This window comes from Stegodyphus dumicola, chromosome 1 (genome assembly GCF_044657685.1).
Source record: "Stegodyphus dumicola isolate Sdum_Otavi_A_Nest chromosome 1, ASM4465768v1".
Lineage (NCBI taxonomy): Eukaryota > Metazoa > Arthropoda > Arachnida > Araneae > Eresidae > Stegodyphus > Stegodyphus dumicola.
Window position 1 is genome coordinate 10,270,445 of NC_140768.1, and position 25,196 is coordinate 10,295,640.

General features: G+C 34.9%; 1 protein-coding gene across 1 annotated transcript in view; it reads left to right on the forward strand.

The window, feature by feature from the left end:
- Positions 1-5,188: 5,188 nt before the first annotated feature.
- Positions 5,189-25,196, forward strand: part of LOC118186077 (dopamine D2-like receptor) — a 766,047-nt gene continuing 746,039 nt past the window's right edge. Inside the window, exon 1 of the mRNA XM_085812739.1 lies at positions 5,189-5,502. The gene's annotated coding sequence lies outside the window, so the exon portion shown is untranslated. The remainder of the gene's footprint in view (positions 5,503-25,196) is intronic.

The following is a 25,196-nucleotide window of genomic DNA, read 5'->3' on the forward strand; positions in this document are numbered from 1 at the left end:
GGCGAAATGAAATTTTGTGACATGAAAAAATAGGGCTTCCCTCTGGCTCTTTAAAACCGCAAAGCGGGTTTCAGTCGGAGACATACAGTGTCTCAAAAAAGTGATGGGACACTTGTGCTTTACAAAAGGAAACTGCAATAAAATAAATTTAAAAAACATGTAAAATTTTTTGTGGGTGTGTTTCATACTTAAATTTAGTAACAATTATTACATAACATACATTTTCTCAAAATATTAAAATATTAATTTAATAAAAATACAATTGTTTAGAACGGAGCATAAAATGGCTCACTTAAGTGATGGGACACTACGTACTTTGCAACAAAAATCGTCTGAAGTAAGCAATAAAAATATCTTTTGGGGTATTTATTTTTACTCAAAAGCAATTGCCAATAATTTATAAAATCGTCTGCAGCATTTCTGTCCAGTTTGTTTTGTATTTTTGTGTTTTTTAGCTCTGTATAGCAATGAATGCTAAACGAAAAGAAACTTTGCCTGCAATTCGAAAATTAGTTATTAATTTGCATATTGAACGTGGAAAATCTATTAGAGAAACTACTGAAACAGTTAAGTTCAGTCATTCAACAGTTTTCAATATCATTAAACGATATAAAAAGAATCATATGATTCAGGTTAAAAGAAGACCTGGCCGACCATCAAAGCTATCCAATGGAATAAAGCGAATTATCGTTCGAAATATTTAAAAAAAATCCAAGAATGAGTGCTTCTAAAGTTGCTGCTGATCTACAAGCATTATATGGAGTAATTATTAATTCTGAGACTGTTAGAAGAGTAATTCGATCTACTGGATAACACGGTAGAGCAGCCAGGAAAACATTCTTCGTATGTGAAAAGAATAGAAAACTCAGACTGGCTTTCGTAAAATCCAACATAAATAAGAATTCTGATTACTGGAATGAAGTTATATTTGCTGATGAGAGTAAATTTAATATATTTGGTTCTGACGGTAGAATCATGGTGTGGAGAAAACCCAGGGAAGAATTTCTCAAACAGAACTTGGAGTAAAACATGGTGGAGGAGGAGATATGGTATGGGGATGTATGTCGTCCGCTGGAGTTGGTAATCTTGTTTTTATTGACAGTATAATGGATCAGTACAAGTATATTGACATTTTAAATCAAAATTTGAAATCTTCAGCACGAAAATTGAACCTTCATAACGACTTTAAATTCTACCAGGACAATGACCCCAAGCACACTGCTTTTTGAACGTTAGACTCTGACTGCTGTATAACTGTCCTGAAATAATAAAAACACCACCACAATCTCCAAACTTAAATCCCATAGAGAATATTTGGCAAGAATTGGAATCAAGAATTCGCGAACACACCATTTCTTCAAAACAACAATTAAAATCGGTGCTTCAAGAAGAATGGGGTAAAATCACTCCAGAAATCACAAAAAAATTAGTGGAATCCATCCCAAGAAGATTAAATCATGTTTTAAAAGTAAAAGGAAATCCAACAAAATATTAAAACCTTTTAAAAAGTAAAATTTTTGGATAAATATTTGATGGAAAAGTAAGTGTCCCATCACTTAAGTGAGCCATTTTCTGCTCCGTTCTAAACAATTCTATTTTTATTAAATTAATATTTTAATATTTTGAGAAAATGTATGTTATGTAATAATTGTTACTAAATTTAAGTAAGAAAAACAGCCACAAAAAATTTTACATGTTTTTTAAATTTATTTTAATGCAGTTTCCTTTTGTAAAGCACAAGTGTCCCATCACTTTTGTGAGACACTGTAGGGACCGAGAAAACCGGGACCATGTTAAGTCTCCATTGTATGGGTTACCATTACATAGGTTAGGACGCCTATATGCATCTCGGTTCCTAATTGAGCTAGAGAGAAAATTTTTTCTAGATGATAGAGCGTCTCGAGACAAACATTTTGGCTATTTCGGTTTTCTAATAACGTTTCAAATTTTATTTTTATCGATTTTTGGAAATTTTTGCAAAATTTAAAAAATTGCTAAAAATCTTCACAATTTTATCTTTTAATGCAGCTTTATCGGCTTGAACATCTTTCCTTAGAACTTTAACCGTTCTAGTGGAAGCACTGCATGCCGTTGCCAGCCTTTTCTTTACCATATCAACATTCATTTTTACCTTTAAATGTAGACCCACTTAAAACTCAGAAAACTGTAATTTTTATCAGGATTCAAACAAATCCTTAAAAAATCTTCACTCAGCAATTCCAAAAATATAACTCAATATATCAAAAATGAATAAAAATAGGTTATAACTTTCATAATACAGTAAAATAAAATTATTTCCAATATCACTGCAGACGATTTAACGCATAACATTTCCATTGAAAATTTAAACTAATATTCTACTTATATATTAATATAATGCAACTTATACAATTATTTTCCAACTATATATAAATATAATAATCCTTGCTGGCTTGTCACTTTCTGATGTGATATTCTTACTTACTACAGTTGTTGCCAGACTTATTCTTGATGTATGTGAGAGGCACAACAATAGCCAACAATTGGTTTGTATTAATCACTTTTCCTAGTCATATGCTTAGTCAGGCTGCCTGTTCTCAGTTTTCCTTTTACTCACCTCAAACATTTAAATACAGAATTGCTTAACTAATTTAGAGATTAATTGGTCAAATGAATATACACAATTTCATGACTGAAAGCAATAAAGCAAAAGCTATCGTGTGTAAGTTTGCTGCTCCTCTTTTGAATACTGTTTGCTTTTAAATGAGACTTAATATTTCTAGCTTTCGTTCTGTTGTATTCTTGTTTTTTTTTTTTTTTTTTTTTTTTTTTTTTTTTTTTTGCTTTCGAACTTGCTTAATTATGAAAGAAACATTATTGTAATTGAAATTTATAATTATTGCTGGTGATTAAGCAAATCGCAGTCTAGTTTCATTTTCTTTAAAGATTAGAGTACTGTTCTATAGATTTTAAATTGCAGACGATAAATCTCAATTTCACGAGTAAAAAAAGAAGAATTGTACATCATCGGAATAGCAACAGAAGAAGATACTCTGTTTACAAATTTTATTGAATGTGACTTGTAAAATTTTAAGATAGAACTTTATAAAATGGTAATATTTTTTAATTGGTTAGAGTTTAGAATAAAAATTTGTTAATGTTGCCAAAATGATAATTTTATTTGAAGAACCACAAGAAAACATTTTTGAACAATGGGAACAAAGATCTCGGCATGGAAGTAATTAAAGGTAAGAAATATCTTCTCCTTTTCTGCAGTCTACTGTTTATATGTAGAAATAAAAAGATGTTTAATATCAAAGAAATAAAAAACCAAGTGTTGAAATCTGTCGTGAGTTAAATTTAAATTAATTAAAGAATTAAGATAAATGTTCTTGCGAATTCTAAGATAATTGATAGTAAACTAGCTTATTTAAAAACGCTCAAGCTGTTCATTTCCGCTAGTTTCAAGGCAACTGATACGAAAGAGCATATTTTATATATTTATGCATTCCATTTAGTTTAAAGAGATAACTAATATAAAATAACATATTTAAAAAGAAACTGATATTTCTAAAATAATTTTAAGAATTACAATTTCAGAAAGATAGTTGCTGAAGTACAAGTAGAAACAGATGAACGTTGGTGTGCAGACTGTTGCAACCGACTTTTTGAATAAACATCGTTCTCAAGCTACATACGAAATTCACAAAATTTAATGCATTGGATTAACATACTAGGACTATCTATAACAAGTGGTCGGTGAGAGATGAAATATAAGAGCTTAAATCCTATAAATAATAAAACCTTAAATCATATAAATAATAAAATTATACTCAAAAGTATTATTTGGCCTCTTCTATTTTTAAAATGTTGCTTTAGTACCAGTCAACCACTTAGGAAGGAAGCTTCGCTGCTCAGTTTCTAAAGGTTTGGTTTTTTGGTTTATGTGATTACGGCAAAGCCTCAACTGCTATCTGCATAAGGGGTGGGATGTTTTCGGGGAGAACATTCTAAAGGAAACTGGCTCGTATACACATAACACGTGGAGAAAGCCGCGAAACCACCCATGCAGTCAACCCGCTCACGGGATTTGAACCTCTGACCGAACTACCAGTGTTCAGCCATTTTACCGCTCCTCCGATGGTGGTCCAAATTTCCAAGAAGAACTAACTCGTATTCATATTAGACATGGAGAAAACCTTAAGCACACGATTATAAGTATCCGAATCTGGACTAAGTAATCAGCATTCAGCAGTTTAACTTTCTCTGTCAGAGGAGATCACAAATTTAAACTGGTAAACCAGAAACGTAGAAATTGATGTTTAGCTGTAAGGAATAAGTTTCCAAATCAGAAATATGTCTTGGTTTGGTTTATTTAATTATAGCAAAGCACTCGAGGGATATCTTCTTAGCGGGACAGATGCCTTTGTGGAGGACTTTTTAAGGGAAACTGGCTCGTATACAAGTTACACATAGAGACAGCCGTGAAACGCCCATTCAAACAGCCCGTTCGCCGGAATTCGAACCCTGGACCGAACTACCAGTGGTCAGGGACTTTAGCGTTCGCCCACTGGTGGGCCCTGCTACTATATTAAAAACATTCTCATTAAATACTTGATGATACTTGATAAAATCTGTTGAATTCAGACTTGTAATATTTTTTTTTTCCGAGCTTATCTTCCATTATAACCGAACTCTTTAAGGGCATTTCTTACAGTTTGGGTATAAACTTCTTAATCAGTGTCCACCAGCGGCGAAGCGGTAAAGACGCTGACCACTGGTTCTGTCCGAGGTTCGAATCCCGCGAACGGGCTGGCTGCATGGGCGTTTTCGTGGTTTTCCCCATGTGTAACGTGTATACGAGCCAGTTCCCCTTAGAAAGTCCTCCACGAAGGCATCCCTCCCTTTAGGCAGATAGCCCTCGTGTGCTTTGCCATAATTAAATAATCTCAATCCCAATCCTAATCTCTTAATCAGCAGTTTCAATTCTGAACCACTTCCTGTCAGACATTTTGGCTTAATGTCATATATGGCCCGGGATACATGTGGTCGCCAAATGTGGCGATATTTTGTGTTTGATGGTTCAGTTGAGATTTTGTTGTATGACAACCCTTTTTACATGGAAACTTTTGTAGGGAATGTGGTTTTATTTCGTCGTGGTTGTTTTCTGGTTACGTGTTGAATAAAGGCGTATAGTTCCATGAAGGAAGTGGAGAAGAGATATCAGCTACATGTTTTAGAGTGTATTTAAGCTAGATTCGTTCGAGAAGAAATGTTGTTGGAGTCATTAATGAAGCATTTGTTCATGGTTGTCTTCACGCTGAAGAAGTGTGTTTTTGCAGTTTTTATGGGATACAGGAATTTTGGAGCCGAATTTGGCATGCGAGAAGTGCGGGTCTGATGTGAAGATTCGGAAGAAAAATTGCGTTTCTTATGAATTTGTGTGGATTTGCAAAAAATCTGTTGAAGGTAAAGAATGTGGTTCTCAACGAAGTTTGAGGTTTTGGTCCTGGTTTTCCTGTAGTAAGTTGACTTAAATTTTTATTGTAACGTTTGAAATTTTGAATCGTAGAATGGCTTCTGATATAGCTAAAGTCGTGCCATTTCGGTTCACATGCTTTGTATGATTGGCGTAGTTTTATTAATGAAAGTATGTTAGATTATATATGTGATATGTCTGTCCTTACAAGTTTTTGTTTGAAATTAATATTTTGCTTTTCTGGCAACCATTTTGAATGCTAAGTCAATTTGTTTTTTTATTATTTAAATTTTGTAGAGAGTAATTTTAATTGTTGCATCGCTTTAATTTTGTTTTGTTATTTTTTTAATTTTTGAATTTATTTGTGTTGAAGTTGTTTAGAATTTACTGCTGTTATTTTAGTTAAAATGGCTCTAGTATGGAATTGGGTGCCCCTTCTATTGGCGACAAATTTTGTTCAATTTTGATGATGAAACCCCGTTTCTGGTTACCATGATAGTTTTAACTTGGTTTTAGCTTCCTGATTTTTTAAGTGAAAATAGATCGATGTGTACATGTACAAAGTCAAGGCAGTGCGCAGTGCTGAGTTTGTGCAATTCTCTGAAGTTTTTCAAGTGAAAGTAGATCGACGTATACATGGACACCGAGTTTGTGTAATTCTTATTTTGGTTTTTGTGTAGCGGCGATCTTGAAATTGTGCCTTCCTGGCGCCGATCTTGGCGTCAAAAAAGAATCGCCAAAACAACAAGGGGCACCCAATTGTAAACTTTTACCGTTTAAATTTGTAGTCAAACATTTTTGGTGAGAAAGTTCACGCTTTTAGTTATCTAATTTTTTTGTTTTTATTTCGGACTTTCAGCATAAATCGTGTGCAAAACTGCGTTTTTTTCAGAGATTTTAGGCTTTAAGTTTGAAATGTAAGCAAAAAATTTAGATAAGTAAAATTGTGGAGTATCTGGCCATATCCGGTCCGTATATGACAGCAGTTCCAATCTCTTTAAACTTTAAATGATATCGATTATCATATCCTGCCCTGTTTACAAAATTTGTTGACTGCAGATGCCTTTTTACTATGCATTTTAGAGTTGAAAGTGTTCTTATTTTACAGTTGAAAGTGTACGAGCAGTTTTCCCATATGTTCCTCTAGATTTCCTCATATTAACTACAGTTTCTTTTCCTTTACGAGAATATTTAAATTTACGCTTTAAAACTGCAGAAATAAGTATGAATCAAGCGCAAGAGTTTCAAATAACTTAAGACAATTTTTTTGTAATATTTATGGATGTCTTCAAGTGTTAATTTAAACTTTGTCACCCTTTAAACGACATATGAATAGCCAGAGTCGAATACTTTTTTGGCTATAAAAATAGGTCCTTTACAAGAAAGTCGCTTTTATCCGAATTAAATTTGTTTTTTTCAAATATGATTTTGTATTCAACGACTAGTATAGACCTTGACTGCAATAAAAGCAGGTTAACAATAAATAATCAGAACTAATTTATCATAGTAGTCTACAGAATCGTAGTAATCGATCGTAGTAACGACAAAATCGTATTAATCAGAAAAGTAATTGACAAACTGTATACAGTAAAGTATTCAATTTAAAGTACAATTACTTTTATTATGTGGTTCATTTATACATGTGTCCCCCTGGTTGGATGTTATGTACTCGTTAGGAAAAGTTTGAAAAGTAATTCTGAGAAATATAAGATTAAGTTAATCTTTTTAAGATGTCGTAAATACGAATAAATAAACGGAGTATTTTTAATAATCACTTCAGTGTACAGGATTTGCTAGTTTCTTTAGTGAGGATTTGTCCTTACACATAGTCCACAGAAGCTTCCAAAGACGCTCGGAATGGAGGCAAATAACGTGACGGTGTTAAGGTATTAGATAGGATTTTGCAAGGAATATTTAGTATAATAATACTGGCTCGTAACTAGGATCTTACTGTTTGTTATTCCACGCATTTATGAACTGCAACCTTATTGATAGCAAGTTTTCAGCAAAGAGGTAATACCTTTCGGATCATCTGATGATCTTGCTCTGAAGAAATTTGCGACAGGCTGACAAAGTCGGTGTTTTTTATCTTCCAAAATAATATTGCTTTTCTATTAGAAATGCTTAAAGCTTATTTTATGTCATTTTATACACTCAAATAGGCGATATTTCATTATATATATATATTTTTTTTTCACACGATTTCTGTATTTTGATGTTAGCAATATCTTTCGCAGAATACTTACAAAATTTTTGAATGATGCGTTAGATTAGTTTCCATTATTTGTTTTCCATTTGCTTTGCCCTAGTGTTATTACTGCAACAATAGTGTACTTCCTTCGTACATTACTAACTGGAACTATTAGGTCATTCAACTATTAAACTAGCAATTGCTGTTGACTTTCGGTTTGACTTAAAAACAATTACCTGAATTTATTGCACTTCTTCTCACCAGTGACTTTATGAGTTTACTGCGAGTGACTTACTTCATTGGTAACTAACGCATTGGTCACCTATGACAAACTACTTCGGCAGGCACTGGGGTAATGAAATTAAATTTTATTGCGATCCATACTGGTGATCTGAGGTTTGGCATCCAGTGATCATCAAACTGTAGGTCATGAATGATCAAAATCTTTGATGGTCACTAGCATGATTCCTTAATAAGATGTAAAATTTATCCAAATTTACTACACTGCACCTACTGGTGTAGGGCAATGATCCCTTAACCCGTAGGTCACCTAATAGTGATCATGAACCTATGAGTTGCCAGTGACCAACAATTCCGGCTTCCTTAGACATCAATATGATTTCATCTAATTTTAATTTCAAACTTTATCCAACTTTTTAATTTACTTCACCGACTCGCACCGGTGATATGTGAATTGACCATCAGCCTATATACCGCTGATATCAGCTGACCCTCAAATTATAGGTAATTGGTAATAACAACATTGACGGATACTAGTGATCAGCAGCTCTAAGGGTTACCGGTGTGCTTTGATTTAATTTAAAGGTATATCTAAATTTACTGTTCTGCTTCATACTTGTTCCATATGGATTGATCACCAGCCTGTAATTCAATGTGTTCAACTTGAAGAGCACCATTGCCCTTCGATTCAACTTTAAAGGATATTAAAATCTATTTTACTGTCAGTGGTAACGCATTAATCGACCTCAAGTAATCCTCAAACTGTAGGTCGTCGGTGACCTGGATCACGAGGATCCTTGACGAGGATCACGTGCTGCAGTTTATTTTTATGTAAATGAGTATCTAAATTCACTGCATTGCATACTGGTGATTCAGTACTAAGCAAGATCTAAGCTACCTCAACCTGTAGGTCACCGGCGACAGCAGTCTTAATGAGCAAAGGTGTGCCTACGCTTTAAATTTAATTTTGAAGTATGTTTTTAAAGTTATTCTATCGCCTTTTAGTGTTGCCATATGATTTGAATTTAAACCTGGTGATATAGTGACATTTTTAATTTTAATTCTGTTGAAATTTACTGCAATAACCACATTGGTGACATTATAAGGTATTTCTCCCGCCTTCCTAGCGTGCCTTCATGGTGTAGTGGTTCTGCACGCTGGGCGGTATTCCAGAGATCAGTGATTCGATTCCCGATGAAGGCGTTGCTCATTTTTCATCTCTCCGGCTTTTCCAGTATAACTAATGTCTCTACAGTGGCGCCCGAACTAAAAGGGTGTTGGATGATGATTCTCCTCACCCAGGATTTGGCGATTGGGTCCCCTAAAAACACCAGTCGCCCTTTAAAAGGGGCAGTATATAAGGTATTTCTCCTCCCTTCTCGTATTGCCTTCGTGGTGTAGTGGCTCTGCACGCTGGGCTGGTATTCCAGAGGTCCGTGGTTCGATTCCCGGGGAAGGCGTTTGCTATTTTTCATCTCTTCTGCTTCCAAAAATTACCTAATGTCTCTACAGTGGTGCCCTAACTAAAAGAGTGGTGGATGATGATTATTCTCCACGCCCAGGATTTGGCGATTGGGTCCCCTAAAAACCCCAGTCGCTCTTTAAAAGGGGGAGTATATAAGGTATTTCTACCGCCTTCCTAGCGTGCCTTCGTGGTGTAGTGGTTCTGCACGCTGGGTCGGTATTCCAGAGGACCGTGGTTCGATTCCCAGCGAAGGCGGTTGCTAATTTTTCATCTCTTCAACTTTTCCAATTAACCTAATGTTTCTACAACATTACTGATCCCAAGTGGCCTGCCAACAAAAGCACTGTTGGCCACCGGTATCCATCAGTCTTAACAATCATTACTTTTCCTTGATTTAATTTTGATATCTGTCTAAATCTACTGCGTAACCCCCGCTGATGATTCAAGGGTTGACGCTAAGCGATTCTTAATTAGAGGTGACTAAAGATGAACAGCCTTGACAGGCACCGATATCCTTCAATTGAATTTTGAGATTGCAAACTTTGTTAGTTAAGTCATTTCATAATTTTGATGTCAGAAATATTTATAATTTTGGGTAAAAATATATTTAGGGGTGCCCCTTGGCGGTAACTGACGGTTTTTGGCGGTACATGGACACCGGGTTTGTGCAGTTCTTTGACTTGTTATTTTGGCTTTGTGTAGCGTTGATTTTTGTACCAAATCCAAAATAACAAGTCAAAGAATTGCACAAACTCTGTATCTATGTACGCATCGCATCTACCTATTTTTATTTAAAGAAACCTCAGGGCATTGCACAAACTAGGCATTGAGCAATCCATTGATTCGTCCATGTACACATCGATCTATATTCACTTAAAATGTTAAGGAAGCAGCCAACAAAAATATATATAATCTCAATATACTACATTTTAAATCAAACAATGATATAACATAAAAAACGAAATTCATCTTAGTACTACACAAAGGAAATATCCATTTACCTTACGCAAAGCCTAGTTTGTGAAATTCTCTGATTTCTTTTTAAAGTGAAAATAGGTCGATGTGTACATGGATACCGAGTTTGAGCAATTCTTTCCTTTGTTATTTTGCCTTTGTGTAGCGGGCGGTAAAGTCGCTGAACACTGGTAGTTCGGTCCGAGGTTCGAATCCCGCGAACGGGCTGGCTGCATGGGTGTTTTCGTGGTTTTCCCCATGTGTAACGTATATACGAGCCAGTTTCCCTTAGAAAGTCCTCCACGAAGGCATCCCTCCCCTTAGGCAGATAGCCCTAGTGTGCTCTGCCATAATTAAATACACCACACACCACCATACCACACCACCTTTGTGCAGCGGCGATTTTTGGGGCAAAAATCGCCGCTACGCAAGCCAAAATAACAAGTCAAAGAATTGCACAAACTCGGTATCCATGTACTGCCAAAATCGCCAAGTTTCGCCAAGGGGTATCCTAAAATATACTTTTACCATTATTAAATTCAAATAAAATCGAAAAAGTCCTTCGGTCTTTGATTAGGGGCGATATAGGTTTGACGGTTGAATATAGATTGAATTGAATATAGATCGATGTGTACATGGACAAAGTCAAGGGAGTACGCAATGCCTAGTTTGTGTAATTCTCTGATGTTTTTTAAGTGAAAATAAGTCGATGTGTACGGAGATTATGCAATTTTTTGACTTGTTATTTTGGATTTGTATAGCGGCGATAATCGCCGCTTTTCGCCAAGGGCCACCCGTAAATATATTTTTACCTAATTCTGTATGGAGATTTCATCTTCATAAAAGTTTAGCATTGTAATTCGTTCCGATTTAATTGAGCAAAAATAATATCTGCTGTTAGCAGAGTGGATTAAATGTATGGAATCAAATATTTTAATGCTCAGTTTTAGAATTCCTATGTTAAATTGTCAAAAAATCTCAAAATTTAAAAACAACAAGTAACGGAATACCCTGTGTAATTTATTTACAAATCTAAATCTCGTACTTACAAATGTACAAAAAAAAAAAAAAAAAAAAAAAAAAAAAGGGGGGGGGGAAGGTGGAACAGTTCTTTATCTTCCGTTCTACTGGATCAATTGGCGAAATTTAACTTGCGCTTTCTATGTCTCGAAAGCGCGACTTAAGATGAATATTAGATTTACATATAGCATTGTTCTAACATACGTATTTTGCCAAAAAAATCGAACCTTTTCTGGAATAAAATACTAATGTTTTATCCATATTTCGATTCGTCGACTCAAATTATGCCAAAGTAGCAAGTTTAGTAAAAATCTCACGAGTAGATTTTGTTTAAAAAAAAAACTCTCAAAATTTAGCTCCTCCGTGTTAATTGAATTTACTATATATTTATTAATATCTCTTTTGTATTAAACTTACTGGATTGTTCATTTCACATTTCGAAATTTAGGTTCATCCCAAATAAAATTCGCCCATTTTTTATGATTTATTTTAAAATTTCTATTTTGAAATAATTTGTGTAAATTTTTCAAAAAACGTTTTGAATTACAACCTATAAAATTTTACCATCATCTTAAAGTAGATGTATCTCTAGGCATACCTGCAAAAAATTAGTTTTTTATTCAAAATTTCCTAAAATATACGTGAATATACATATTGGCGAGATTTGAATTTTGGCATATATGTTATAAGCGATAGCAATGTCAAATGGGTTTTACGCACTTTGTTAAAATCATTTGAAAGTATAAGCGATGACTTTCACCCCTCGTGTACAATGAGAAAAAGGAAAGGAATATAGGTTGCTATAAATTAAGAAGTTCGCCAAGTGAATTTTTGGCGCAAACTAAAAAATGCACCAAGATAAATTAAAAATTTTTCATAAATGTTTCACCAAAAATTACAAAATTTGATAATTAAATATATAAATAATTTGATGCGTAGAATCGGAATATGAAAAAAAAAATGGTACGTTATTTCAGAAAAAGTCTTGTTTGTGTCAAAATACCTATGTTAGAGCAATGCTGTATATAAATCTAATATATATCCTAAGTCGCGCTTTCGACGCATGGAAAACGCAAGTTAAATTTCGACAATCGGTCCAGTTGAACGGGAAATTAGAACTGTCCCATTTTTTTATGCAAAGTATATGTATCACATATAAAATTCAGTTGTTATTTGACAGATGATTTCATATGCAATTTATTATACTGATCATGCACATTATTTATCATGCATATGAATTTTGCATGTAAGTTGATTTGTTTAAAGGTTGTTAAATTCATTAAGTTATATATATGGTATTTTTCCTCTCATTTCCGCGTGCCTTCAAGGTACCAGGCTTTGCGATTGGGCCTGCTTATCTCCAATAACTCTCTAAAAGGGGGAGTGTATAAGATATTTTCTCCTTCGTTTCCTCGTGCTTCGTATTGTAACTAGAAGCACCTCCGAAGCATATTAGAATCCTGGAGAGGACATTGGAGACTTGTTCAGTTTCCCTGCTTTGATAAACCTAATGCATTTGCAGTGTTAATTGTATTTAGATGTACGAAACTCTTGCAGGTGCTTACTTCATAAAATATATTTATTGCATATTATCTACTTTATTATTAAAGCTATTTTCTTTAAATATAGGTTAAAAAAGTATTTGATGCAGATGTAAAACTTTTCATTCAAATGGATTTTCAAACTATTTTCTTGTTAAATGATATTTTAAATTACTCGTTTAAATAAACTCTTTCACACTGTCCCTTAAAAATGATATTTTTTAACGTAAAACTTTGTTAAATTCCTTCAGGCAGTGCAGCTATTTATCGTTGTATATCAGCCATAGCAGTTTATTTGGAGATATCGACTTAATGAACCATTTTATTCAGTTTGTTACAAAGCTTTTCCGTCCCCTTATCAGTTATCAGGCTAATATAACTTGTTTTAGGTGCTCTGAGGAAGTTTTGAACATTTGACGTGCTTTTCAGTAAAAATGCATTAGATTCCAAACGATCTCAGAAATGTTAGGGAATTATTTTTCTTGAACAAAGCAAATGTGGCAACAGTCCAAAAATGGTTTAGAAATTCGTTGCCAAAAGCTTACGACTGCAGGTGATTGAGAACAAATAAAATAAAACCATTAAAAGAAAAAAAATCATTTGTGATTTTACATTTTTTTTTCAGTTCCAGCAAAAGTGCTTTTTAAAGCTGCATCGTAAAAAAAAAATATTCTTAGAATATTTGTATCTTTAATGTAACGACAAAAGTCGATATTTTTAGGTATTCTAACGGAAGGATAAATCGCTATGATAAAAATCTACTAAAAGCGTAATACTATCTGGAATGAAATTCTCGTATATTTTTTTTAAATGGCGCATTAATAAACAGAGGTATACTTTTTAATAAATATGAAAACCTCCGACAACTGCATATGCGAAAGAATTGAGTTTAATGCTATTCAAATGCCTAAGCATCTGGTAAGAAATATAAAGGAAATTTATATTAAATAACCGGAATATGGATAATAGCAATTCTTAGATATTTTTTACTTTTTGTGCGAAGTAAAAGAAATAGCGTAATCACGAAAAATTCTCGGTAGTATATTTCAACGAAAATATCCATTTTGACAGCTATCGAATGCATTTTAACAATCTTTTAGCGTGATATTCTAGCGTGGTTTTCTATGTAACACAGACTAAAGGACTCTTTTTTTTTTTTTTCCAAAACGGGTTGCAAAAAGGATTTATTATTGAATCATGTTGTTCTTATCTTCCTGCATGCAATATTTGTAGAATTACTAAAAATTTAAAAGTTGTTTAAGTGCGGCGCTAAGTCTAATTTTTTTTTTTTTTACCACAGCAGCCATATTTGTTTACGCTTGAAACTTAGCGGGATAGTGAATTAAGTCAGTTTCTGCCGGTTCGGTGTCTTTATGCCAAGTGGGACCAAAAGGAAACTTTTAGTTTTGTACATCGAAAAATCTCCTTTGCCTGCTGGCCGAATTGCTTCTTTTTGCCTAGGAACTGTCATTTTAAAAATTGCCTTTTTGACTTCCTTGTACGAAGTATTATAATCGCGAAAAATTTCGGGTGTCATGTTTCAACGAACATATCGATTTTGATTTTTGATCAAAGCATTTCTGATGATACAATGTGCTATGGAACATAATTATGGCTCTGCATTGTGCATTACACTTCAGCACAGTACCATTCTTTTTCTCCACAGCTCAGTTATACAGGGTTACTCATAGGGTACTTAATCATAGAATATACAAATAATTCAATGGGTATTTATTAAATTTTGAATATGCTTATAGTATAATTACATAACTTGCACGAGAAGCATGTCTATGTCAGAGCAGATGCTAAAAATGTTTACCTCCGCTGTTCAGGCATAGCCGAATGAAAAGTTTTGAGAAAGCTGCTTGCAAGACGTGAAATTTCACGTGAAAAGTTTTTTCAGTTTTCTATATAGTGCATGGTTCGTTAGCGAAAGCGTTTTCTTTTGAAGCACTCTACTGGAAGAAAATGGGAGGGAGATATTTTCTCCCTGCTTTCTGCAGGATTTCGTGGTGTAACGTTAGCACACTCGGCGTGTAATCGAGAGGTCTAGGTTTGAGTCTCGGCGAGGGCATTGCTCATTTTCATGTTTCCTACTTCAGTAATCCTTATGACTCTACAGTGGCGCCCGAACTAAAAGGTGGTGGATGATGATTCTTCACCACCAGGATTTGGCGACTGGGTTCCCTAATCCCCAGTCGCCCTTTAAAGGGGCACTGGGGACTTTTATATAAGGTATTTTCTCTCTCCTTTCTGAATGCCTTGGTGCACACTCCTTTCGGCATGCACACTCGCGACGTATTCGAGAGGTCCAGGTTAGAGTTCCAGAAAGGGCACTGCTCATTTTTCGTGTTTCCTACTCCGAAAACTTAATGACTCTACAGACTACTCTTAAAACATTATAAGCCTTTACAAATAATTCAGCCATAAAAGAGATCTCCATTTCACTGGTGCTGATGACGTCAGGAATTTAGTCTTTATCCGACATCCCATCTTCCTTGCATGAAAATTTCATACATATATATTTCATAACGCGCTGAATATTAGCATTTTACTGGGTGTAGTACCAAAAATATTATCCTATGTTTCGACGTTGTATAACTTAAATTCAGCAGTATGCAGTTATCGGAAAAAATTAGAGGGATTTAGCCGCAGTTGGAGATAATGTAACCGAATCATTGAAAATGCAAATTTTTCTTGATTTAGCCCGATAAATATATTTGTGGTATTAGATTTTAAAGTACAGACCAAATACTAGCATCCAACGAGTTCATTACATAAGATAGCCTATTCAAGAATTCTTGGCAAACTTGCTTTTTGGCAACTTCTTGAACCATATAGGTCAATAAAAACAATTCATTTTCTGATTTCAGCTATAAAAAAGCTAAGTTATTTCTATTAAATGAAATCAGACAGATGAATTTGGAAAACTAATTAGCTAAATCATTTGTTAACTCCAAAATTTTCGATTTTGATAGTTGTCCAGATATAGCTGATGTTCTGGAATAAATCTAAATTTAGTTAATTCAAACAAAATTTCCTCCATCGTTTCCTAAGAAGTAAATGAAAACCCTCGAGACCTTCCATTACTCTTGACTACCCTATTTTGGACTGCATTCCAAAAGAACTCGTTTGCTGACACACAACACAAAAGATACTTCATTGCACAAGATTCTCTATCAAGTTTGGCCATATCTGTTTAATGATGCATTTGGGATATAGAATGAGATTAGTAGCTCGATGAGGAAATCTCTGGAGCCCTGTTAAATGTTGCATTTGCTAATTAACCGACCCAAGAAAGCCATTTCTCTCTATTTCCGATAAAACTAGATTTGCTGAACAAACTAGCAGATGGTGACCATTGGGATTTTACGAGTCTTACAAAACAATAAACGTATTCAGTTATGAAGAGTATCATTGATTTTGGTCTGGTTTTTTGATACACTGAATTATTGTGTTGTACGATTTTCAACTTAGCAGAGAAGCAATTAAAAAAAAAATCTGAAAGTTTTCAGATTTTATATTACGCCCAAAGAAGTTTCTTTTTTAACGTTTTGTGTGTAATGTTTGTGTAACGCTTTGTTTATTAAATATCATGTCCTTCGCACTTGAGCTATACAATTTAATTCAACAGCGATATCACAAAACATTTAAAAGAACATATCTTTAGAATTTTTGATACACAGTCTCGCGCTCTGGAGATAAAAATGTTTTTTCCTCCTAAAGTGTTGCCATTGCTCGCTTTGAAATCGTTGAGTTTCTTAATCAAAAATTCATAAATGCTTAATAAATATGAAATCTACAGTAAAACAAATCCCAAAGTTGGGTTTCCAGATGCCCATATTCGGGTGGAGACGTACGTTATTCAGAATTGGATGGCTCTAGATACAGTCGTTTTGTCACAATGTTAGAAACATACATACATTTATGCATGTTGGATAAAGTAAAAGGATTGTGCAAATGACAAAATGTATTTTTTTAATAGTTTTATTTGGCGCCCCAATAGAACGGCATCTAAACACAGGGCTGCCTGAGCACTAGTCTCTACCCCATGTAAAACATGTTACAAAGTTTCGAATGTTACATGAGATAACCTTAAAAATCTAGAATGTTTTTTAGGTCGAACTGGTGAGTTTGAACAGGTAGGTAGAAGAAGGGGAAATACTGGTAATTCGAATCCGTTAAAGAAAATATATACACGATATTACATAAATTATAATAGAAAATACATAAGCAGATGAAATATATTGATTAAAAGAGTAGAGATTATACAGTGAAAATAAGTTTTATACTAAATTACATAATCCAAACGTTATATTGGGTCAAAGGCCTGCCAATATTAACAAGGTCGTTATAATCATAGTTACATATCCTGATTACTGGGTTGTCAATTATTTTGCTGCTTGCCGTCCATGTTATTTTTTCGCTAATTTATGGTAATGGGTGCGCAATTGCTCTACACCCAATTCTTCATGTATTCGATTATTGCGTATATAAGATTCTGCATTAACAATTTGTCTAAGAATGCACTTTTGACAGGTTTTCAATTTCTGTCTATTTTTTGCGAGTATATGTTCAAACTTTGCGTCCTTTACTCAACACAGTAATGGACGCAAAATGGACTTTTAAATGAGTAAATTGTTATCTATGAACAAAACACTGTTTAGAGCAATTAAGGAGTACAGAGGACTTTAAGAAATCGAAACTTCTGGATAATAGATGTAATGTGTGGGGAATCATGTGAGAATTTTATTGAGGATCACAGTATTTCTATTGAAAAATTGAAAAATAATCATTGTAAAAAATGTAGTGGTGGCACTAAAGGTTTTCAATTTTTTTGTTTAGATGATACGTGTTAGTCAAAAGCTTGAGAACCGGTGCTCTAAATGAATAGAAAACACAGCTTGTATCTACAAATAAATTTCACTACTTGCGAGTATTTAAGATACTGGACTTAAGTTCGTAAGGTATTTACGAACTTAAGTCCAGTATCTTAAATACTCCTTACCACAAGCCTTAGTGATGTAATTACTAGAAAGTTACTCACTCATCCACTTTTACACCCATAATAGGGCAGCCATCTGTTGGGTTCAATTAGCATCTCAGCCACTCAACACATTATCAGAAATGTTTATAAATTTTAACTGCATGCTTTGCTCCCTAGGTCTGTTCTTTAACGAAAATACGAAGATGGCGAACCTACGGAATGTCGAACCATTCAACCGGGTAATTGATCAATATTCATGAATTAAGAAAGCGGACATGCTTTGTTAGGGATATGAATTGTTTGCTAAATAAAATTATAACTTATTTCTGATAACATAAAGGACATTGTAAGTGGCTCCCGAACTATAAGCTGGTGGACGAGAATTCGTCAGCACTAATATATGGCGACTGAGTGGAGGATAATGTAAAGTATTTTCTCCCTCCTTACCGTGAGCCGTCGTGTTATTATTGGAAAAGACGACCGGCTAGCATCGGAAATGTCCGAAGTTCAAGTCCCTGACAGGACAGGGCACATTTTTCATGTTTCCAAATTTCAAATGGAAGGTATATACTACATAATTTGTATAGTTGGGAACTACACATATTGGCCTAGTTAAGCTGGCCCAATATTTTAATTGACGCGTGTTAACGTCAGCTAGCAGAATGACTAAAGCCGGAATATTCACTGCCAGAACTAAGCGACAGAACATAAACTGCAGGCGTTGCTGCCAAGAGCTTTTAATATATATATATATATATATATATATATTAAAAAAAAAAAAAAAAAAAAAAAAAAAAAAAAAACTCGACTTAAACCTACAGTTTTGATCTAATTTGCATCCTGGTCACGTCTACGGAAAAGAGTAGTTATATTAAAGGTGTAAATCATAATAATTGGTTAATTAATGCAAAATATTTTACGAAGTGCGCGAAACATCGGTAAGTGCTTGATGTCTCTTTAATATTCACCTCAAAGATGATCGTAGCACTTCCATTAAAAAATAATAGTTTTATGAGTTTTGTGTGTCGACAAAGATTGAAGATTTGTGGTCTGCACTTTTCATCTTTCGTGTGATACTCATTTACGATAAATTATGGGATTATTCAATTACGGCAAAGCACACGAGAGCTATCTGCCTAAAGGGAGGAACTCCTTCGTGGAGGACTTTCTAAGGGAAACTGGGTCGTATACACGTTACCACATAAGAAAAGCCACGAAGGCGCCCATGCAGCCAGCCTGTTCGCGGGATTCGAACCTCGGACCGAACTACCAGTGTTCAGCGTCTTTACCACTCGTCCGCTGGTGAACCCCGATAAATTATGTTGAAGTATTATATTCCTCTCTTTTTTCCAGACTGGTGGCCATTCTGCTAATTGTTGCCATTCCACTTTGCGCAAGACTTTTAATTTATCCTTCATACATCAGTACCTTGCAGGATGAATTTAAACATATGATTTAAGAACAAGATTCACTTAAAAATAATATTATGAGCTCTTATAGCTTTATTATAGGCAATAAATGGTGTTCTTAGTGTCGTATATTAGATAAATGTGATAGTAAAGAAGGAATCGCATCATCACATTTCGGATAAAAGTATCACATGCATAATGAAATAAAGCCAGAAAGAAAGTTTTATTACTATTAATCAATTTGACATCATTAAGAAAAATTCAAACATTGCCCGGGAGGATATTTTCACATTGCATCTCAGTAATGAAGGAACAGCGATCGTTAGTAGCAGTTAAAAAAGTATACCGAAGTAAGCGCTAAATTAAATGCTTTCAGCTAAATATGTTAATGAAAAAGTATTGTGAAATCTAATTATGACAAGGATAATACCAATCGCAAAAAATGCCGTAATAATTTTATCTTTGTTTATAGCTACGGAAAGTTTTTTTTAAAAATAAGTATTCAGTATATTATTCTTTCATGTGGAACAATAGCTATGTAAATTAAAATTTTATTTTGATGTAATATAATTTCTCCTTTCTTATATAGTTAATATACTATACTTCATTAAAAGAAATTCAGTTATTTAATAATAATCATGTTATATAAGTGTGTGTATGTCGTAATTTTATTAATTATTGAAATTCTCATTCCATGAAAAGGATTTAAATGTCTGGTTGTTTTTCTCAGATAGAGGAATTTAAGTCATAGCAGATGATACAAATTTGAATTTGGTTTTCTTGAATTTGGTTTTTTGAATTTGGTCAATTTGAATTTGGTTTTTAAGTTAACAAATTTGGCGGTACAAAAAGTAAACAAACTGAAAATTAGTGCAGTATAACTTTGGTTCATGAATCTATATTAATTCTTTCCCCTAGATCACAGATGACTACTATTTTCTGCATGATTTCATAATCCCAAATCATGATCCGAATATAAATGTGTGTGTATTTAATTATGGCAAAGCACACTAGGGCTATCTGCCTAAGAGGAGGGATGGCTTTGTGGAGGACTTTCTAAGGGAAACTGGCTCGTATACACGTTACACATGGGGAAAACCACGAAAACGCCCATGCAGCCAGCCCGTTCGCGGGATTCGAACCTCGGACCGAACTACCAGTGTTCAGCGACTTTACCGCTCGGCCGCTGGTGGGCCCGAATATAAATGAAAATCATTAAATATAAAACAAGAAAAGATAAGAGCAGCATTTAACAGATAAAATAGACGAAAACTTAATTTAATTTTTCTACACTTGTATGAAGAAGACTGACGATATAAATGAAAAATGCCGAGGAAGATTTTATCGTTCGGGTTCGAAATTCACTTCTAGGAAAACACCAAGTTATTGTCTAGATTTTTTTTTTGTCTCTGGACTGAGATTGAAACTCATAGTGTTGTAAGGATTATGTTAATTTTATTAACAGTTAAATTTTGAGTTAAATTTCCTTTCCTGTCGATTCTTAACTTCAACTTACCACTCCCGGCCAGAACGCAGTTTTAGAATCACGTCTGAATACATAATGAGGAAGAGCGGTATTTAACAGCGAAGTTTTTCGGTCTTAGAGAGAGAGAGAGTTACCAGGTATTCTGTCTGCACGCTGGCCCGTTATTCCAGAGGTCCATGGTTCGATTCCCGGCGAAGGCGGTTGCTAATTTCTCATCTCTCCGGCTTTTCCAATTAACGTAATATCCCAACAGTGGCGCCCGAACTAAAAGGGTGTTGGATGATGATGATTCTTCTCACCCAGGATTTGGCGATTGGGTCCCATAAAAACCCCAGTCACCCTTTAAAAGGGGGAGTATACAAGATATTTCTCCCGCCTTCCTAGTGTGCCTTCGGGGTGTAGTGGTTCTGCACGTTGGGCCTGTATTCCAGAGGTCCGTGGTTCGCTTCCCGGCGAAGGTGAGTGCTAATTTTTCATCTTGCCTGCTTCCAAATAAATCCTAATGTCTCTGTTTCAGTCAAAATTTGTTCGGTTTGCTGTTGTTTGTGTTTAAAAATATTTCTGAAGTGACACATGGCATTGGCATTTGAGCTTTTTATTCACTAGCTGGTTACTGCTTTATCAAGGTGATATCGTTGCGTAAAAAGTTTCTGTCTAATTTTTTCATAAATTGCGAAGTTCCAAGAGCTAGAAATATTTTTTTTCTTCCTCTAATTCTGAAGGCATTTCTTCCACAACCACGTTTTGTTTATGCTTCTAAAGCTGTGTTGAGTTCTCCTCACTCTTTTTGGCTAAAGTAAACGTCGAGGAACCTAGTGAACTGTTAAGAGACTTATCGCTGAGTTCAAATAACTAAAGACGTGGACTCAAGAAGGGTTAGCTAACCTTTATTTCCTTCAAATTAAGATAAACAGTTGGCACCTTTCTAGGGCATACAACAAAGTCTCCACTCGGGCTTAAACTCAGAATAAGAAATATGAACTAACCAAGAGACTTAGCGGAAGCTAACACAAGTATCCAATGTATAGTTGGCCCTTAATTTAAACTAGCCGACGAATATCAAAAGGCACGTAATATACGGCCGAGCGTAACAGCTTCGATAGAGATTTAGCCCGAAGTCAAGCACGCGCTACTAAAGATTCCTCACTCTCTCTCTCTCACGAAGTAAGTTGAACCTTCCTTAAATACTACTTCTAACTCATTTGCTTTCAAAGCGATTCTGAAAACGTATTCTGATAGGGAGTTGTAAGTGGAAGCAAGAACTGATAGGAAAGCACTTTGAAATTAAAATTACTGTTATAAAATTAAAATAAACCTTACAGTTGTTCTTTCTTATTAAGCTTATAATTCTGTAGTAGCTTCCTCATAATTTTACTAGCTCTTGATTTAGCTTGAGGACAAAGAAGGTAAAAACACCCTAAGTATCAAATCCCTCAAAGTGTCTGCAATTTAATCTAAGCATAGCTTTACCCAGACCGAATTCATGGTTCCCAAAGTCACTTGCTACTAGGTTTTGTTAATGAGAAAAAGCAATGGAAAAAATTAAAATGATATTTCCAGAAACCCCCGTGTGTTAGTTATGCGGCTTAAAATATCTTTGAAAATATCGTATGTTGTATAACTGATTATTCGTAATTCGAGACACCTTTCATCGTTCCGAAGCGTCTTTTGTTTATATCGTTTGTTTGGGAACCGAACTTTTCATGAAGTGGGGCATTCGTGATTCAAAGTTCCACTGTAGTCTGAAAAGAACTTACTGTCAGCTCTTGATTAATTTAAATCTGATTAACCGGCTTGCCGAGTATATAAGCAGTACCTATAAATAAGATAAGTACGTTTATTTCAGGGAAAAAAAAAACTGATGTGTGAAAAACAGCATGGAACGAAACAGTTTCTTTAAAATACAAAAAAGGAAAGAATTTGACCTTGATTAACCTTGATTAACAGTAGTGATATCAGATGATGTTATGGTGCTTAGGAATTGTTTTTATCCCCAGCAGTATGTGTTCTTTGGAAGCAAGTAAGCAGAACAAATTGAAACCATCCTTTTCTTTTTTGACCATCAAAGTACATGCAATTTTCATCAAAATTTATTTTGGTGATTAACATACCCTCAGAGTGTTCACTTTAAGCCGAGTCTTATGATTAGTCCAAAATCTGTTCAAAATGTTAAATACTGCCTCAGTTGCAGCATTAATACCAGGAAGACAAAAGAAAAACTCTGGCAATTTTAAAACATTTGAACAAGGAATCTGGTTTTTATTAAAATATACTGTTACTTCCAACCACCTATGAACTGGGCACATCTTAATTTTTGATCATTCCAATATTTTTTCTTCCGTGATGTATTGGTAAACATATTCCTCATATATATATCAGCTTCCAGCAATTTATTATTTGGTATCATTTTACTAATTAACCATAATGGCAGTTTCAACTTGACTCCAAGAAAGGATTTTTTACTTCCTTGTACGAAGTAAAAAGGAAGTATTGTAATCGCGAAAAGGTTCAGGCAGCATATTTCAACGAAAATATCCATTTTGACCGCTTTCGAATGCAATTTAACTACGTTTTTGTGTGACATCTGTACGTAAGGACAGAATAAAAAAATCTTTCCCTCCCAAAAAATTATAAAACTGCTTTCAAATGAATTCTGAAGAGAATTTTTCGTGGTGTCTGTGCGTACGTATCCCGCATAACTCAAAAACGAGTAGCCTCAGAACGTTGAAATTTTGTATATAGGGCTGCTATAACATGTAGATGTGCACCTCGTATTTTGGTTGCGATCGGCCGCACCAAACGTATATAAATATATTTATATATATATCCACTCTATTACCCGGCTCGGTAATCTCAGTTTCTTTATTCTTATATGTTTGTAAATTGTACATTTCTTTTCTTTAAAAATGATTGAATTATATTGTTTTTATCTTCCGGTTAAGGATTTTATGCCTTTAGAAAATTTGTGTGCAATATTTTTAGAATTATCAGCAATTTTAAAGTTGTTTAATTGCCGCTAAGCCTGTTTTTAATGGCAGCCATTGATGTTTACATTTGAAACAGGAGACTAGTGGATTGGTTGCCAATCTAGAGAAACTTAGCTTCGCAAAAACAAAGATAACGCATTCATTTATTATTGCCAATTAAATCATGCTTAATTCTTTCTAGAATTTTTTCGAGGAAATAAGCGTTTGAGATTTACTTCGTAAGTTTTAATATAGGTATTTTGAGTTTTTATGTATTTTTGCCTTCTCGCGAAGTGAGAACTGAATTACACTGATGTCCATAAATTAAGGATAATGCAAAATCAGGCAAAGGAAGAGTAAGAAGCAAAACAAATTTGACTTATTTGTAAAGCTTATTTATTAAACAAAAGGTAAATAGCAAAAAAAGATGCTATATGTTTGATATTATTAAAAAAATTAGCGATTTTTTCTCCCTGGAGCAAATTAAAAGAAAACCTATTTACAAAAAACCAATATTACATGGTTGGTATGATTGTTAATACATTGTATGTCTCCCAGATGATGTAATACAGTCCGTACAACGCCTAGGCATGCTGAGTATCAAATTATCGATATGATCTTGGGGGATATTACACCACTCAAAAAGCAATGCTCTCCGAAGTTCGGGTAGACATGTAGGAGGAGGTTGACGGGCTGCAACTCGTTGGCCAAGCATGTCCCACGCGTGCTCTACTGGATTCAAGTCCGGTGAGAATGCTGTCCAGTCCATACGGGTGATATCCTCCGATTGAAGGCATTCGCTTACGAAGTTTGCACGGTGAGGACGGGCGTTGTCATCCATAAACACAAATTGTGCGTCCATGGCGCCCCGAAACAAACGTACATGTTGTTCCAGAATGACGTCCCTATAGATTTGACTTGTCATGGTTTCAATTTGAACGTGCAGGTCAGTTCTGGAACCGAGAATAATTCCACCCCAAACGAGCACTCCTGCACCACCGGAACGGTGCCATTCAATGATGTTTTCTTGGTGGTAACGGGTACCTGGAGCTCTCCATATGAAAGTCCGGTGAGAATCAGACTGCAAGCTAAACCTGGACTCGTCGGAAAACATCACAGAAGCCCAGTGTTGCGGTGTCCACAATGCATGCTCTCTACTCCAGGCTAACCGCAGGCGACAGTGAGTTGCAGTAAGTGGAACGCATCTGACAAGTCTTCGAGCATATAGACCAATCTGACCTAAGCGTCTGTACACGGTCTGCCTTGAAATTGTCTTGCAAGTGGCTGAAGAGAGCTGACGAGAAAGGTCTGAGGCTGTCCTCCGCCTGTTTCTTTTGGCAGTAACTGCCAAATACCGGTCCTCATTCGGCGTTGTAACTCTGAGCCGACCTGTGCTGTAACGTCTACTCACATTACTATCATCTTGGAATCGTTGCCAAAGCCTGGAGATGACACTCTGGGCAGTTCCAAGTTCGTCTG